Source organism: Neophocaena asiaeorientalis, unplaced genomic scaffold, assembly GCF_003031525.2.
Source record: "Neophocaena asiaeorientalis asiaeorientalis breed wild unplaced genomic scaffold, Neophocaena_asiaeorientalis_V1.1 scaffold315, whole genome shotgun sequence".
In the NCBI taxonomy this organism is placed as follows: domain Eukaryota; kingdom Metazoa; phylum Chordata; class Mammalia; order Artiodactyla; family Phocoenidae; genus Neophocaena; species Neophocaena asiaeorientalis.
The window spans coordinates 1,163,428-1,183,424 of record NW_020172011.1 but is presented as its reverse complement, the minus strand read 5'-3'; the positions used below and the strand labels follow the sequence as shown (position 1 = coordinate 1,183,424).

The 19,997-nt window shown below is 36.0% G+C and overlaps 1 protein-coding gene across 1 annotated transcript in view; it reads right to left on the bottom strand.

Moving 5' to 3' along the window:
* Positions 1–19,997, bottom strand: part of LOC112403084 (putative olfactory receptor 10J6) — a 130,335-nt gene that overhangs the window by 109,487 nt on the left and 851 nt on the right.

Genomic DNA, 19,997 nt, shown 5'->3' with positions numbered 1-19,997 from the left:
TGTTGCTGCAAATGGCAAAATGTCATTCTTTTTTATGGCTGAGTAGTATTCCATTGTATATATATACCACATCTTCTTTATCTGTTGATCTGTTGATGGACATTTAGGTTGCTTCCATGTCTTGGCTATTGTAAGTAGTGCTGCAGTGAGCACTGGGGTGCATGTATCTTTTCAATTTATGGTTTTCTCCAGATATATGCCCAGGAGTGGGATTGCAGGATCACATAGTAGCCCTATTTTTGTTTTTTGTTTTTTTTTAATGGAACTTCCATACTGCTCTTCATAGAAGGATAAACTTTTCAACAAAGGATGTTGGAACAATTAGATACCCATATGTAAAAAAGTGAACCTTGACCTAAACCTCATCTATTATACAAAAATTGACACAAATATATCCTAGAACTATATGTAAAACCTAAAACTATGAAATTTTTATTAGAAAATTTTCATGAAATGGAGTTAGGCAACAAGTTTTCAGACACAATACCAAAAACATAATCATTAAACACAAAATTATTAAACAGAACTTTATCAAAAATTTTAAGAAATGCTTAGTCAAAGTAACTAATGAGAAGTAAAAGACAAACAGCACACTAGAATAAAATATTTTCAAATAACATATCTCACAGTAGGCTTGTATCCAAAATATACAGTTGACCCTTGAACACATTAGTTTGAACTGTGGGGGTCCACTTATACGTGGATGTTTTTCGATAAATACATATTATAGTACTATATGATCCATGGTAGGTTCAATCCACAGATGTGGAACCGCAGATACGGAGGGCAGACTGCAAGGTTATATATAGATTTTTGACTGTGTGGAGGGTGGGCACCCCTAATCCCCCACATTCAAGGGATGACTGTATAAAAAACTCTCAAAATTTAAGAGTAGGAAGACAATCCAATTAAAAATGTCAAACTATTTAAACAGACACCACACCAAAAAGATATAAGAATGACAAATAAATACATGAAAGGTTGTTCAATGTTATTACCCATTAAAGAAATACAAAGTAAAATCACTATACTACAACTGCATACCTGTCAGAATCGCTAAACTAAAAAATAGCGACTATACCAACAGCTTACAAGAATGGAGAGCAACTTGAATTCATATTGGGAAAGCAAATTGGTGCAGTTACTTTGGAAAACAGTTTGGCAGTTTCTTATAAAGTTAAATGTATACTTACCATATGATCTATCAACTCCATTCTTTGTTGTTTACCTAATGAGCAGCCACTAAAAGAACTATATAAACAGATACACTCAAAATACTATAGAAAAGTCAAAATGGAATTCTGAAATATGTTAAATTAACACACAGGAATGCATGAAAAAGAAAAAAACAGATAAAATGCAAAACAAAATATAAAATAGTGAACTTGGACCTAACATGTCAATAATTACATTAAATGTAAATGGTATAAATATATTCTAAATATACCACATTAAAACAGAGATCAGTAGAGTGGCTTTAATAACATGACCCAACCATATGCTGTCTAGTAGAAACTAACTTTAAATATGATACTGGCCAGTAGAAAATAAAAGGATGGAAGATAATAATAATGCAAAAATCAATCAAAAGAATATAGGAGTGTCTATATTAATACCAGTTAAAGTAAACTTCAGGGAAAGGAAAATTACCAGGTGTTATAGATTTTGGGAGAAAGACCACAGAGAAAAAGTGCCATTCTCATCACATTGTATTTAGGGAACATGCTATCAATATGACTTATCACTGTTCATGTTAATTTTGATTACCTGGATGAGGTAGTGTTTTATAGATTTCTGAATTAAGTTACTCTTTTTATCTCACTGTTTAATTGTACTCTTTGGAAGAAAATCACTATGTACAGTTTGCTCTTAATAAGAGGAAGTTATGCTCCACTTCCTTGAGGGTGGAGTATGTGTAAAAATTATTTGGAGTTCTGCCCAGGAGATTCATCTCTTCTCCCCCACTTAGTTATTCAGTAATTTATTTATGCCATTTCAGTATGAACTTGTGGTTATTTATTTTATCTTTTGGTTTATAATCCAATACTACTTTATATGTTAGATTGTTCCAGTTTTGGCTATTGGAAGCTCTTTCAGTTGGCTCTTCTGTCCCTTTGACAAACCGAAATCATTGAGTTGTCTGTTTTAACACTTTCTTACCTTTAGGCACTACAAGATGCCGCAGGCTCATTGTGTATATTTACTGACCTAGTTCTACAACCAACCATTTATCTAAGGATAATTCCTCTTATTGGAGATTGGTGTTAGAAACCAAGATCTGGGCTTCCATAAGCCATTACCATGTAGATCATTCTAGCCTTCTCCTCTTGCTTGTCTGTAACTTCCCACCCTAACAGTGAAAAATCTGGTTTCCACCATCTGGCATCCATATTTTAATTGTTCAATTCCAGTATAAATTTACAGCACTTTAAGAATTCTTAACCTGAACCCCTGTGGGAAACAGTTTTAAACATTAGAAGAGAGTGCTTATGTGTAGTTCCTTTTGCCTTTAGTCCTACAGACTTCACTCATTTCCAAAATACTTCAGTTAGCACCTTTCCCTTGCCTGCTTCAGTGAGGTTGTTTTGTACATCTGTAATACAGTTAGATTATTTTTCTTCAGCTTGCATTGCATTCTGGGATCTCAATTTCCTAAATGATTTTTCTTTCATTTTCCTACATTAAGGTTCACTCTACTGCAAAGTTTTATGGGTTTGACAAATGTATAGTGTCATGTACCCACCATTATAGTATCATACAGAATAGTGTCACTAAATTCCATATGCTTCTGTTCAACCTTCCTTCCTTCTCAAATGCCTGGCAACCATTTATCTGTTTGTAGTCTCTTCAGTTTTGCCTTTTGAACACTGTCATATACATGGAACCATACAATGTATAGCTATTTCAGCCTGGGTTCTTTCATTTAGCAATATACAGTTAAGATATACCCATGTCTTCCAATGGTTTGATTGCTCATTAATTTTTTTTTATCTCTGAATAGTATTTCATTGTATGGATGTACAACTGTTTACTCATTCACGTATTGAAAGACATCTTGGTTGCCTCCAGTTTTTGACAATTGTGAAGAAAGCAACTATAAACTTTGTGTGCAGGTTTTTGTGTGGACAGAAGTTTTAATTCACTTGACAAATACCTACCAGTGTGGTTGCTGGATAATATAGTGACAATATATTTGCTTTTGAATGAAACTGTCAAACTCTCTTTCAAAGTGGCTATGCCATTTTACATTCAACCCTCAGTGAATGAGAGTTTCTGCTGCATTGCATCCTCACCAGGAATTGTTGTTATCACTCTTTTGGATTTTAGTCATTCTAATAGGTTTGTAATGATATCTCACTGCTGTTTTAATTTGCATTTCCCTAATGAAAAATGATGCTGAGCATCTTTTCATATGTTTATACCATCTGTAGATATTCTTTTATGAGCTGTCAGCTCTTTTGCCCATTTTTTAAATTGGATTACTTGTTTTCTTAATGCTGAGCTTTAAGAGTTTTTTGTATATTTTGGATAGAAGTATTTTATCAGATAAATGTTTTGGAAATATTTCTCCTAGTCTGTGACTTGTTTTACCATCTTGTAGCAGTGTCTTTCACAAGATGTTTTCAATTTTAATAAAGTCCAACTTACCATGTTTTTTTCATGGATCATAATTTTACAGGTGTATCTAAAAAGTCATAACCAAACCCAATTTTAAAGAAATTTTCTCCTATATTTTCTTGTAAAAGTTTTATAGTTTTTGCATTTTACATTTGAAGTCTCTGATCCACGTTGAGTTAATTTTTGTCTAAGGTGTAACATCTGTATCTAGGGGTTTTTGTTGTTTTTGATATATGGGTATTCAACCATTCCAGCACCATTTGTCAAAAAGATTATCATTTTGCCACTGAATTGCCTCTGTAAAAAAATCAGTTGACTATATTTTATGTAGGTCATTTCTGGAATTTCTGTTCTGTTCCCTTAATCTATATTTTCCTTCACCAGTACCACTCAGTCTTGAATATTGTACCTTTATAGTAAGCCTCGAAATTAGGTAGTTTTCAGTTCAAGTTTTTTCTTCTGTATTGTGTTGTCTATATATTTTACCTTTCCATGCAATCTTGAGAATCAGTTTGTTATTTATAAAATAGCTTACTGAGATTTTGATTTGGATTGTGTGAAGCTATAGCTCAAGTTGGAAAGAACTGACATCTTAATAAGTCTTTTAATCCAGGAACATAGTCTTTGTCTGTTTAGATCATTTTGATTTCTCTTATCAGTGTTTTATAGTCTTCACATAAAGATCCTATACATTTTTGTTGAATTTATATGTATTTTATTATTTTTGACATTTTTGTAAATATTTCTTTTTAGATTTTGATTTTTCATTGGTGGGATATAAGAAAACAACTGACTTTTGTATATTGACCTTTTATTCTATGATATCGCCATATTCATTAGTTCAGGAAAAATTTTGTAGATCCTTTGGGATTTTCTAAATAAACAATCATGTCAATTGTGAATAAACACAGTATTATTTCTTCCTGCCCATCTGTATACCTTTTATTTCTTTTTCGTGTCTTATTGCACAAGGTAGGACTTCTAATATGACATTGAATATGAGTGACAAGAGGGGTCATCATTGTCTTGTTCTTGATCTAGGAGGCTAGCATCCAATATCTCATTATTAAGTATGAAGTTAGCTGTAAGTTATTAAAAATGTCCTTTAACAAACTGAGAAATTTCCTCTGTCAATTCCTCTTTTGCTGAGAGTTTTACTTCAGGAATAGATATTGACTTTTGTTAAATGCTTTTTCTGTATCAATTGACATCATACAATTTCTTTCTTAGCCCCCTAATTTGGTGGATTACATTGATTGATTTTCAAATCTTGAACTGGCCTTGAATACCTGGAATAAATCACAGTTGGTCATGATGTATACTTTATTTCATACATTGTTGGATTCAGCTTGCTCATATTTGTTGAAGATTTTTTCATTAATATTCATGAGAAGTATTAGTCAGCTGTTTATTTTTCCTTCCTTTTTCTTTTTTTGTTTTTGATGTCTGTATCTGGTTTTGGTATTAGGGTAATACTGACCTCGTAGAATTACTTAGGAAGTGTTCTCTCTGCCTCTGCTTCCTAGAAGAGATTGTGGAAAATTGGTATTATTTCTTCCTTAATTATTTGGTAGAATTTATCCATGAAACCATCTGAGCCTGGCACTTTAATTTTTGGAAAGCAATTAATTATTAATTCATTTCTTTAACATATATGAGGCTATTCACTTTATTTCTTCTCACATGGGTTGTAGTACTTTGTGTCTTTCAAGGAATTGACCTATTTCATCCAAGTTATCAAATTTCTGGACAAAGAGTTTTTCATATTCCTTTATAATTCTTTTAATATCAGTGGGTCAGTAGTTATGACCCCACCTTCATTTGATATTGTCAGTGTGTGTCTTTTCTCTTTTCTTGGTTGGTTTTGCCATAGGTTTATCAATTTTATTGATCTTTTCAAATAACCAGCTTTGGCTTTGTTGATTTTCTCTATTATTTTTCTGTTTTCAATTTTATTATTTTCTGCTCTAATATTATTTCTGCTGCCTGTGTTAGGATTAATTTGCTTTTCTTTCTCTAGTTTACTAAGACAAGACTTAGGTTATTGATGCTTATTTTTTCTTCTTTTCTAATGTATGAATTTACTGCTATAATTTCCTTCTAAGCACTGCTTTCTCTGCAACCCACAAATCTTGATAATTTTTATTTTAATTAATTTCAAAATATATTTTCAAAATTTATCTTTAGACTTCTTCTTTGACTCATGAGCTATTTAGAAATTTTGAAATCTTTGGGGTACTTGGGAATTTTCCAGCTATTCTTCTGTTGTTGATTTCTGGTTTAATTCCATTTTGGTCTGAGAATATACTTAGTGTGATTTCTATTCTTTCAAATTAGTTGTGTTTTATGGCCCAGAATGTGGTCTGTCTTGGTGAATATTACATGTGAGCTTAAGAAAAATTTGTATTTCACTGTTCTTAGATTGAGGATTCTATAAATGTCAATCCTATAAATGTCAACTATTAAGATAAAATTGATTGATAGTTCTGTTTAGTTCCTCTGTACCTTACGAATGTATTGCCTGCTTAGTCTATCAATTATTGACAGAAAGGTAAAGTGTTCAACTATAATAGGATAGATTCATCTCTCTCTTTTCTAAGTTTTTCCTCATGTATTGATATTTTTATGCCCTTTTATTAGGTACATACACATTTAATATTCCTATGTCTTCTTGTAGAATATATCTCTTTATTATTATATAATACCCTTTATTCTAGATAATCTTCCTAGTTCTGAATTCTACTTTGTCTGAATTAATACAGTTTCTGCACCTTTCTTTTGATTAGTGTTATCCTGTCATATCTTTTTCTTTATCTCCTTAAGCTATCTGAATGGCTTTCTTGTAAACAACCTATAGATTTGTCCTATTTTTAAAATCCACTCTGATGATCTATCTTTTATTTGATGTATTTAAACAATTAAAGTGAATTGATATTTTTGGGTTAATATCTACCATGTTTGTAACTACTTTCTATTCATTGAATTTATTCTTTATTTCTTTTTTCCCTCTTTTTGGTGTTCTGTGATTTTAATTGAGCATTTTATGTGATTCAATTTTGTCTCTTCTCTTAACATACCAATTTTTCTTCTGAAAACATTTTTAATAGTTACCCTGGGATTTATATTATGTATACACTTTTAACTGATCTAACTCCATCTTCAAATAACACTGTATTGCTTCACATGTTATGCAGAGTATTACCAGTTCCTCCCTTCTGTTCCTTGTGACATTCCTTTCATTCATTCCACTAATTGTTACTGTTTTTGCTTTAAACAAGTAATTATCTTTTAGATCAACTAAGAATAAGAAAATTAAGTATTATATTTTATGTACTTTTATTTATTCTCTATACTCTTCCTTTGTTTAGGTTGATCCTTTATGCTTATCTATATCATTTTTCTTCCTCAGGAAGAACTTCTTCTAACATTTCTTAAAGGGCAGGTCTGATGGCAATGAATTCTCTCAGTTTTTGTTTGAGAAAGTCTTCATTTCTCTTTCACTTTTGAAGAATAATTTTGCTCTGTATAAATACCTAAGTGGATGGATATTTTTCTTTGAAGAATAACTTTGCTCTATGTAAATATCTAAGTGGATGGCTTTTTCCTTTGAACACTAAATATTTTACTCTACCTTCTTCTTGCTTATATGATTTCTGACAAGAAATTTGTATTAATCCTTACCCTTGTCCTTCTATAGGTAAGGTGTTCGTTTTTCCCTCTGGCTTCTTTCAAGATTTTTTCTTTGTCCTTGGTTTTCTGTAGTTGGAATATAATATCCCTAAGTGTTTTGTTTGTTTTTATGTGCGGGAGGGGTCATATTTATCCTGTTTGATGTTCTCTGAGATTCCTGGATCTGTAGTTTGATGGCTGTTATCAATTTTGGAAAGTTCTCAGGCAATATTACTTCAAGTGTATCTTCTGTTGTATTCTTCCTTCTCCTCCAACAGGAGTTACAAATATGTTATATTTTTTTGTATATCTCACAGTTCTTTGATGTTATGTTTTTTTTTTTCCTTTCTTTTCTGTTTATATTTCAGTTTGGCAGGTTTCTATTGACAAATTTTCAAACTCACTAATCCCTTCCTTAGTGGTGTGCAGTCTAATCATAAGCACATGGAAGGTATTCTTCATTTCTATTACCTTGTTTTTGATTTATAGGATTTATTTTTATCCTTTCGTAGACTTTCTCTCTGCTCACATTAACCATCTGTTTTTGCATACTGTCTACTTTTCCCTTTAGAGCCCTTAACATATATTTTAAATTCCCATAGTTACTTAAATTCTCTGATAATTCCAAATTTCTGATATATCTGAATCTGATTCTGATGCTTGATTCATCTTTTCAGACTGTTTTTCTTTTCTTTCAGCTTGACTTGGTAATTTTTTGTTATAAGCTAGTCATGTTATACTGAGTAACAGGAAGTGATATAAATAGGAATTTAATGTTTTAAAGGGAGGATTTATGTTAATCTGGCCAGGGGCTTCAAATTCCTCTAGTGTCCTTGTTGTTTTCTCTCTTTGTATAGTCTGTGTCTTGCAGCCCTCTCTGTTGTAATTCACTGTTATTTCACTGAACCCCTGTTGGTGTGGTGGTAAGGTGTAGGGAGAAGTTTATTATCTTCCTGTTCAATTTCAATCTTTAAGTGGGCCAGTGTTTCAGGGTCATGACCTTCACCTGTGTTTCTCCAGTATTTTCTCCAGGTCCTCACTCCCTTCCCCATCTGTGGAATTCCCTATATATTTCCTTGAATTCCTGACCTCTGTTAACTTTGTTCCCCGCCCCACCCACTTCATTGACACAGGAAGGGCTGGAGTTGATTGGGTGGAGGAATTTCCTTCCAGAACCTGTGATAAGGCTGTAGCAAGGTTGTTTTCCCTGACATTGTAGGTCTTTGTTATGGAGAAGGATCTGAATATATTTTACAGTAATTACTCTTCCCTTTCCCCTGCTAGAGCCATGAAGGGATCATTCTTGAATCTTCACTATGAGAATCTGGTAGGATTCCTGAAGGCAAGATGCATGAAAGTGTGGGGGTTCCCCTAAGATTGCAACTCCCAGGAGCTGTTCACTTTCAAGTTAGTCTATATTCAGCCTGCAGCAATTCATTGAAATTACCATTTAAGAATTCTGATTTATGGCTTTAGTGGTTCCTGCATCAGATAAGAATATTTCAACTGTGTCTCTCTGGATGTAGTCATCTGTCTAGATATCCAGTTGGCAGTTTGACCTACAACCTTAGTTCTCTGGTACGTCCAAGAAAAGTTCTTGACTTTCAGTTTGTCCAGCTTTTATTGCTATAAGGATGGAGTGACAACTTCCAAGTTCATTTTCCTCTGATTAAATAAATTTATATGGAGTAAACACTAGTATCCATTCATTCCTAGTTTGATTAGAAATAAGAACTTTAGTTAGACTTCCCCAGTAAGAAAAACCCTAGAGTCTACATTGTTCTGTATTATAAATATACTAAATCAAGAAGTTACAGGGGTTCTGGATCAAGATGGCAGAGTAGGAAGATCCTGAGTTCACCTCCTCCCATGGGCATACCAAAATTATAACTACTTAAAGAGCAACTATCTCTAAGAGTGATCTGAAGACTAGCAGAAAAGATTTTTCACAACTAAAGATATAAAGAAGGAACTGCAACAAAACAGGAGACACAGAGAAAAGGTCTAGTTAGCACCCACACTCCCAATGTGGTTACCCACAAATAGGAGGAAAATCAAAACCATGGTGGTCCTCCCCAAGGAGCAAGTAGTCCAGTCCTTACATTGGGATCCCCAGCCCAGGTGTCAAGGACCAGGAAGACAAGCCCCAAAATACCTGGCTTTGAAAAACTGCAGGGCTTATGTTCAAGAAAGCTATAGGAATTTAAGACTCCACTCTTAACACTGCATGCAAAACCTCACTTGCTCTGAGTCCTAGCACAAAGGCAGCAGTTTGAAAGGTAGTGGGGTCAGGCCCACTCACTGATCTTGGAGAGCCTCCCAGAGAAACAAGAAGCAGCTGGGACTACCCCTGATGACTGAGTTGCTGACATCAGCCATTTTTGTGATCTCATTCTACCATGATGACATTGGCACTGACAGGTACCATTTTGGAATTCCCCCTCTAGCCTATTAACACTGGGGGCCTTCCCCACCCACCAGCATGCCTGTGGTAGTCAGGTGATGCTGGGCCTTGCTGCCAACGGCACTGGGGGCCTGCCCTGCCCACCAGAGAACTGCACTAATAGAACACCAACAACAACATGACCAGTCATGCACATGGGCAGCAGTTGCACATGGCCATCCCTCACAGGTAGCCATGTCAGGGGCTAATACCGGCCACTAGTGAGCCTGCTGCTGTTACATGCTGCTGTGCCACACAGCCACTCACACCAGGGTCCTTCCCTGTCCACCAGTGCATGTGCTGCAGTAGTATGCTACTGGGCCTCACAACCAGCCATACTGGGAACATGCCTCACCCACCAGCATGCCCACATCAACTACATGAGGCAGGATCTTGCAGTCAGATGAGCTGGGGGCCAGCCCTGCATACTAATGTGTCTGCAACAGTCAGCCCTGCCACACCAGAAAGGCATATGCTGCCCATGTAGGGAACACCCCTGCTGCATTCAGCTTTGGTAGCAGGGGGGTCTGTGCTCCTGGGCTCTGTAGAAGATCTCCTACATAAGTCCACTTCTCTAAGATCAGGAGAGGTAATGAATGTAATGCAAAGAAATAAACATAGAGAATTGGGCAAAATGAGAAGATAGAGGAGTATGTTCCAAATGAAAGAACAAGATAAAACCTCAGAAAAAGAACTTAACAAAATAGAGATAAGCAATCTACCCAATGAAGAGTTCAAGATAATTATCATAAAGTTGCTCACAAAACTGGGGAGAAAAATGGATGAACACAGTGAGAACTTCAACAAAAAGAAAATACAAAAGAGAACCAATCAGAGCAGAAGAACACAATTACTGAATTGAAAAATACACTAGAGGGAATCAACAGTATATTAGATGATCTAGAAGAACAGATCAGTGATCTGAAAGACGAAGTAGTGCAAAACACCCAAGGGACACAACTAGAAATAAAATTATGAAAGAAAAAGTCTCACTGGTAAAGGCAAACATATGGTAAATATAATGAACCAACTACTTACAAAGGTAATATGAAGGTTAAAAGGTAAAAGTAGTAAAATAACCTATATGTACAATAAGTACTTAAGGGATACGTAAAACTAAAAGATATAAAATCTGAACTCAAGAACATAAAATGTGGTGGTGGAGGGGAGGGAAAAGGTAGGGCTTTTAGAATGTATTTGAACTTAAGAGATCATTAACTTAAAATAGACAGCTATATGTATAGGTTGTTATATATGAACCTCATGATAACCACAGACAAAAAATTTTAATAGATATACAAAAAAAGAAAGGAAATCAAACATAAAGCTAAAGATAGTCATCAAATTACAAGGGAAGAGATCAAGAGAAGAATAAAGAAACAGAGAAGTACAAAACAACTAGAAAACAATTAACAAAATGTCAATAAGCACATACCTAACAATAATTATTTTAAATGTAAATAGACTAAATGTGTCAATCAAAAGACATGGGATGGCTGTGTGGATAAAAAAAAGAGCCATCTATATGCTGCCTACAAGAGACTCATTTTAGACCTAAAGACACTAACAGATTGAAAGTGAAGGGATATAAAAAGATATTTTATGCAAATGGAAACAGAAAGCTGGAGTAGCAATATTTATATCAGACTAAATAGACTTTAAAACAAAAACTGTAACAAGAGACAAAGAAGAGCATTACATAATTATAAAAGGATCAATCTGGGACTTCCCTTGTGATGCAGTGGTTAAGAATCTGCCTGCCAAATCAGGGGACACAGGTTTGATGCCATATGCAGTGGAGCAACTAAGCTCATGCACCACAACTACAGAGTCTGTGCTCTACAGCCCACATGCCACAACTACTGAAGCCTGCACACCTAGAGCCCATGCTCTGCAACAAGAGAAGCTACTGCAATGAGAAGCCTGCACACTGCAACGAAGAGTAGCCCCTGCTCGCCACAACTAGAGAAAGCCTTGCACAGCAGTGAAGATCCAACTTAGCCAAAAATAAAAAATAGATAAATAAGAGGATCAATCCAACAAGAGGTTATAACATATAAATATCTATGTGCCCAACATTACAGCACCTAAGTACACAAAGCAAATATTAACAGACATAAAGAAAGAAATAGACATTAACACAATAATAGTAGGGGACTTTAACACCTCACTTACATCAATGGATAGATTATTCAGACAGAAAATCTATAAGGAAGCATTGGACTTAGACAACACATTATATAAGATGAACTTAATAGATATATACAAAGCATTCCATCCAAAAATAGAAGAATGCACCTTTTTTTCAAATGCACATGAAACATTCTCCAAGATAGATCACACACTAGGCCACAGAACAAGTCTCAGTAAATGTAATGAAGGTTGGAAATCATATCAAGCATCTTTTTGACTACAAGCATGAGACTAGAAATCAACTACAAGAAAAAACTCTGAAAAACAGAACCAAGTAAAAATTACCTGAGACCAATGAAAATGGAAGCACAACTTTCCAAAATCCATGGGATGTGGCAAACTCAGTTCTAAGATGGAAGTTTATAATGATACAGGTCTCCATTATGAGATGAGAAAAATCTCAAATATAACAATCTAATTTTACACCTAAAGGAACCAGAGAAAAAAGAACAAGCAAAGTCCATAGTTAATAAAAGGAAGGAAATAATAAAGATCAGAGTGGAAGTAGATATGACAGAGACTAAAAAGACAATAGAAAAAAGTCAATGAGACTAAGAGTTGGTTCTTTGAAAAGATAAATTAAATCAACATACCTTTAGCCAGACTCATCAAGAAGAAAAGAGAGCTCAAATAAATAAAATCAGAGATGAAAGAGGAGAAATTACAACTGACATGAAGGAAATACAAAGCATCATGAGACTGTTATGAACAATTATATGCCAACAAATTAGACAACCTAGAAGAAATGGGTAAATTCCAACGAATATATAATTTCTCAAGACTGAAGCATGAAGAAATAGAAAATCTTAATAGACTGATAAATAGTAATGAAATTAAATTGTTAATCTAAAAACTCCCCAAAACCAAAAGTCCAGGTCCCAATGACCTCACAAGTGAATTCTACCAAATTCTAGAGTTAATACCAATCTTTTTCAAATTATTGTAGAAAATTGAAGAGGAAGCAATACTTTCAAACTCATTTTACTAGGCCAGCATTACCCTACTTCTAAAACCAGACAAAGTCATCAAAAAAAGGAAAATTACAGGCCAATATCCCTGATGAACTTAGATGCAAAAATTCTCAACACAATATTAGCAAATCTAATTTAACAATACATTAAAAACATCATATACCATGATCAAGTGGGATTCATTTCAGGGATGCAAGTATAGCTTAACATCCATAAACCATTAATGTGATACAACACATTAACAAAACAAAGGACAAAAATAATATGATCATCTCAGGAGGTGCAGAAAAAGCACTTGACAAAATTCAACATCCATTTATGACAAAAACTCTCAAAAAAGTGGGTGTAGAGAGAACATACCTTAACATAATAAAAGCCATATATGACAAACCCACAGCCAACATCACACTCAATGGTGAAAAGCTGAAATCAGTTCCTCAAATATCAGAAACAAAGCAAGGATGACCTATCTCACCACTTTTTTTGTGTGTGTGTGTGGTACACGGGCCTCTCACTGTTGTGGCCTCTCCCATTGTGGAGCACAGGCTCTGGACACACAGGCTCAGCAGCCATGGCTCACGGGCCCAGCCGCTCCGTGGCATGTGGGATCTTCCTGGACCGGGGCACGAACCCATGTCCCATGCATCGGCAGGCGGACTCTCAACCACTGCACCACCAGAGAAGCCCTCACCACTTTTATTTGATATATATAGTATTGGAAGTCCTAGCTACAGCAATCAGACAAGAAAAAGGAATAAAAAGAACCAAAATTGGAGAAGAAAAATTAAAACTGTCACTGTTTGCAGATGACATGATACTATAAATAGAAAAACCTAAAGACTGAACCAAAATGCTATTTGAACTAATAAATGAATTCAGTATAGTTGCAGTATACAAATATACAGAAATCTGTTGTGTTTCTATCCACTAATATTGAATTATCAGGAAGTGAAATTAAGAAAACTCATTTACAATTGCATTGAAAAGAATAAAATACCTAGGAATAAATTTAACCAAGGAGGTGAAAGACCTGTACTCTGAAAACTATAGGACATTGATGAAAGAAATAGAAGATGGCACAAATAAATGGAAAGATATAATGTGTTTATGGATTGAAAGAATAATTTTGTCAAAAGTACCATACTACCAAAAGCAGTCTACAGATTCAATGCAATCCCTAGCAAAATACCAATAGCATTTTTCACAGAAGTATAACAAATAATCCTAAAATTTGTATGGAAACACAAAAGATTGCAGATAGTCAAAAAAATCTTGAAAAAGAACAAACCTGGAGGTATCATGCTTCTCGATTTCAAACTACACTGTAAAGCTATAGTAATCAGAATAGTGTAGTACTGGCACAAAAACAGACACATAGATCAATGGAACAGAATAGAGAGCCACGAAATAAACCAATGCTTATGTGGTCAATCTATGACAAATGAGGTAGTAATATAAAGTGAGAAAAAGGCAGCCTCTTCAATAATGGTGTTGGGAAAACTGGGCAGCTTCATGCAAAAGAATGAAATTGGATCACTTTCTTATACTGTATACAAATATAAACTCAAAATAGATAACAGATTTAAATGTAAGACCAGAAACCATAAAACTCCTAGAAGAAAACATAGGCAGTAAAATCCCTTTGATATTGGTCTTAGCAGTATATTTTTGGATCTGTCTCCTCAGGCAAGAACAACAAAATTAAATATAAACAAATGGGACTATATCAAACTAAAAAGCTTTTGCACAGTGATGGAAGCCATAAACAAAACATTAAGGCAACCTACTGAATGGGTAAAAATATTTGCAAATGATATATCTGGTAAGGGGTTAATATCCAAAATGTACAAAGAACTCATTCAACTCAATACAAGAAAACAAGCAGTCTGATTAAAAAATGGATAGAGGACCTGAATAGACATTTAGCCAACAGACCATATGAAAAGATGCTCAGTAACACTGGTTATCAGGAAATGCAAATCAAAACCACAATGAGATATCACTTCACACCTGTCAGAATGGCTACTATAAAAAAAAGATAGTAAATATAATAAGTGTTGGCGAGGTTGTTGAGAAAAGGGAAACCTTATACACTTGGTGGAAATGTAAATTGCATCCACTATGGAAAATGGTATGGAGATTCCTTAAAAAATTAAAGATACATTTATTATATGATCCAGCAATTCCACTCCTGGGTATCTATCTAAAGAAAATGAGAACACTAATTTGAGGAGGTATATGCACCGCTTTTTTTTACTGCGGCATAATTTGACAATAACCAAGATATGGAAGCAACCTAAGTGCCCACTGACAGACAGAAGTATAAAGAGGAGGTGATACACGCACACACATACACACACACACACACAAACACACACACACACACACACGGAAAAAATGAAATATGCCATTTGCAACAACATAAATGGGCATAGAGGGTACTATGTTAAGTGAAATAAGTGAGGCCAAGAAAAACAAATACTTTACTATTTCACTTATATATGGAATCTAAAAAACAAAACAAGTAAACAAACAAAACAGAAACAGATTCATAGTTACAGAAAACAAAACTTGGTGGTTGCCAAGGGGAATGGGGGTAGGGGAATGGACAAAATAGGTGAAGTGGATTAAGAGGTATAAACTTCCAGTCATACAATAAATAAGTCATGGAGATGTTAGGTACAGCATAGGGAATATAGTCAACAATATCGTAATAACTTTATATGATGACAGATGGTTGTTAAACTTATTGTGGAGATTATTTCATAATGTATATAAACGTTGAACCACTACGTTGTACACCTGAAGCCGATATAACATGTCAAGTGTACTTCACTTAAAAAAAAAGTTAACAACCAAGTGAAAGGCTAGAGAAATGAGTCAGCAGTCTATTTCAGTATTCTCTCCTGCATTCCCTCCATCTCATCTCGTTTTTACTTTCATCCTAAAGGCCTTGCATCTCCCCACACTTCCCTGAATGAGATGGTGGTTAGATTCACTCACAAGACCTTGTGGAATTGAGAGGAAATTTAAGTGACTCAACCAAGAATACAGAGCTAATAAGTGAGAGACCCAGGGCTTGAAATCAGTCTACTGACTTCAAGTCTTATTCCTCATGTTGCAGCTGCAGTGGGTGACTGGTACAAATGGGCTCCAAACCAAAGTTCACCATGGGGTCCCAGCATTCACCAAAAGAGAACTCTCCTCCAAAGAGAAGTAGATTTGGCTAAGCAAATAGGATTTGCTCAATAGGGGTGGGAAAGTATAGAGATAAAGAATATTTATTTTTCTTGGAGTTGGAATTGAGTTTCTTACCAAAGTTAAAGCTTGAGATGTTGGAGGTTTTCTAACAAGCAAAAGAGCTATTGGCCACAGTAGAGACTTCAAATCTCTCTACTACATAGTCTCACTCTCTACTGCTAATAGGGTGTGATACATGATGAAGGAGAAGTGAACTGGGTGACTGGCCAAGAACCTGAATTTGTCTTCCAGTATTTCTGATTCAAAAACATTAATTAGAACTAAAGTTTTCTTACTTCTGTGCTCTCATTACCTGTTTAAAATTTTCATTTAGCAGTCATCAGTCTGCCAAATATATGTTATATATTATATATTTTTATAGTATGCATTTTATATATTACATATATTATATTTAGCATAACTCACTATTGTACTCCCAGCACTTAGCACTAGACCTAACCTCTTTAAGTAAGGGCCAGGTTTGCTTGTGAAGTTCCAAATGCTTTTCTCTGATTTGATTTAATACTGGAGAAAGTGGATACTCATGTTCCCTAAAATCTTAACTGGTTCTATGTGAATAAGACTCTACAGCTTGAACTGCTGCTGGAAATGCTCTTCCTTTGGGGGTCTGCATTGGCTAGAATGAGGATCCCAGGTGGCTATTCCATAGAGGATTCTTCTCTTTTGAAAAAGGTTCAGGGATGAGGATTTGCTTTATTTGGGAAGTTTGAGGCCCTGGGGAATTTGAATTTTGCTTAGCTTGATTTCTCTGGTACATTACTATCCATACTGTGAATTGCCCTTGGGTAGTGATATACTCTGGGTAAACAGAAAATGCCAGCTAAGTGGTGCAAGTTCAATTCTGCCTTCACCCCTTTTCTGTCTTAGCCTTATTATCTGTAGATTTGAGAGCCTTATCCCTGCCTCCTTCCTAGGATTGTTCTGAGGACCTAGTGAGATGATGTCTGGGAAAGCGTTTTGTGTTAAGGACCACATCATGGAAGAGTTGCTTGCCATAAGATGATCTTGAGCATGAGTAGTAACCAAAATAATCCTGGGGAACAGGGAGGATTCCTCTTGGGTTGTTTAATCCAGCCAAATATTCAGTGAGAGGCTGGAACTGTTTAGCAGGTCAGAAAAAGTTCTGTGGCCGGGACCTTGATGGGGTGTGACAAGGGCTATTGAAAACATATGATTCTATGATGTGTGACTGTGAAGCTATTCCATTCAAACAAGTTTTCTGGAAAACCTGGGTAATAAATGTTCTAGAAGTCCATAGTGATAAGTTACTCTGCATGAGGCCGTCCACAGCCACATAGCCCTCGGCCTTAGGAGATGGCCCCATACTTAGATCAAGACAGCCTTATTGCCCAGGTAACAAACATTTATTTCACTGAACCTCAGTATGCAGGGCCCTTTCTGGCTTGATGAGATTTGCTTTATATAAATCACAAAAATATATCCCAAGGCTTATGTCTTTGTCATAAACATTAAGCACACTTTGTCCATTTCTCTATCACATTGTATTATGGTGAGTTCTGCATAAGCCCATATCCCCTGCTAGACTGGGAGCTCCTTTGTTCAAGGATTAGTGCAGAATTATCTTGATATTTTCCATGTCTAGCCCAGTATCTGGCATATAGTAAAGATTCTATGTATGTTTATTGAATGACTGTCAAACACTTTGCCTGCAATACTTTGCTTTTAATTATTCAGTTCTTTTATTTGCCAGTTAACAACTTCTCTTCATTTCTTTCAGCCACCTTATATTCTTAGGGAACTTTAGGTATAGTTTGATTTTTACCATTGCCTCTATAGACCCTGAGAGAGGGCATGGTAGTTCTGTTATGGTCTGGAGAGCAGATACATGTGCTATTTGGGTCTCTGTATCTTCTTTTAAAGGCTTTTCTGAGTTTTGAGCCCACCGTTTAATTCTAGTGAAAGTTGTGTCCTGGAGCTATCATGACCCCAAGTCTGAGGTCTAGCCTAGTCACTGACTTGACAGCTAGTTCCTTGTTCTTGTTCACTGGGTACTCATTTGGATTCCAAACCCCAAATCTACTTGAAATTCCTCGATCAGCCTCTGCTCTCCTGCTCTCTGTGATTGCCTGATTCAGCTTCATCCTAAGTGCATAATTATTTCTGTGTATGACCTCTAAATACTCTAGTCTCATTCTCTTTGCCCCCATGATTTTCTCGGCTTAGTGTCTATAGATTAATACAACTTCTTAGATGTCTCAGTGGATCTAGGTAAGGACAATAAGGATGCCAAAAGTTCACATAGATGCCTCATAAACTGAATCCGAGTTTTCCTGAGTCTTAGATGATTCCCATTGTTTAAAAGTTAAAGCCAAATTCCTTAGTTCAGCAAACAAGGCCTTTACAATCTGACTCCAACCAACTTTCTGGTCTTATCTCCCTTCATTTCCTTTCTTGTACCCTGAAGTCAGCATGCCAAGCCACGTTCCATTTCCTAAACATTTCTCTTAACTTTCATACATGTGAAATATTATTTCTTTGTTTTGGAATTCTTCTCCTTCAACAATTTGCCCATCAGACAGTCTCCTGTAACTGTTTTAAAACCAGTCCAGATTACAGATCACCTCCTCTCTGAAGACTTCCCTGGCATCTCCAACAGAGTTTCTCTTTCTTTCTCTTCCTCCCTCCCATTCCCCTTCGATCTTTTGTATATATCACTTGACATAAAGAATTGAAACTATATCTTTAAATGTTTGTGGGGCTTCCCTGGTGGCGCAGTGGTTAAGAGTCTGCCTGCCGATGCAGGGGACACGGGTTCGTGCCCTGGTCCGGGAAGATCCCACATACCGCAGAGCGGCTGGGTCCGTGAGCCTTGGCCGCTGAGCCTGCGCGCCCAGAACCTGTGCTCCACAATGGGAGAGGCCACAACAGTGAGAGGCCCGCGTACTGCAAAAAAAAAAAAATTGTCTTTGCCACTAGAGTTGAGTTTTTTGAAGCCAGGCATTAGGTTTTTTTTTCATCTTTCCTTCCCCAGGATCTAGCCCACAGCCTGGTTCATTCCTATTACCCATTACATGCTTTCTGAATTAACAGCAGCTGAACTGACCCAGTAGGATCTTGGAATGTGTCCTCAAACGGCTATTAATATGGCTGACAAGATTTGGAATTGCTAGGATCTCTAATTAAACTGTCTGTGGTCACCATCTTTAATAAACAGTTTTGCTAGAAACTGGGATAAATTAAAGCAGCTGGGAGAGGAAATCTGTTTCCCCTGGGCTATCTCATTCTGAGGCCACTTTTCATGTCCACACAGTGATTTATGACTTGATATGTCATGTACAAGCAGATTGCGACAGAGACTCCAAGTTGAGCAATTCTCATGCTCTTAAGTAGGAAGGAAGGGATTATAGGGAAGAATGTGTGTCCTGGATTCTGTTTTTTCTAAGGGACTCCCTGTTGTCTTCATTAAGTGGAGAGCCACAAGAAAACCAAAAGGCCAATGAAAAATCCTTGGTCCACATTACTCCTCTACCTCTTCTTCAGGCATATACTGTCCTCGTTTATCTAACTATCCACAAAAATGGGGCCAGCACTTTGTCCAGGGGCTATATTTAAAGCTTTCAGACTCCCGGTTAGATGCTGTTTCTGTTCCTCTCTTCTCCTCCTCCTTATGGGCCAGGTCTCTGGGAGCCAAGTACATGGGGCTCTTCTCCTCATAGTTCTGCTTAGAATGGGTGCTAAGAGCCTCAGAAGAACAGTTCCCAAATTGTCAGGAAAGCTTCCTTCCGATGGCCCAGAGCAGAGCATCCTTGACCTCTCTGTTCCTTGGGGTGTACACCACAGGGTTCAGCAGGGAGGTGATCACAGTGGAGGTCACTGAGATT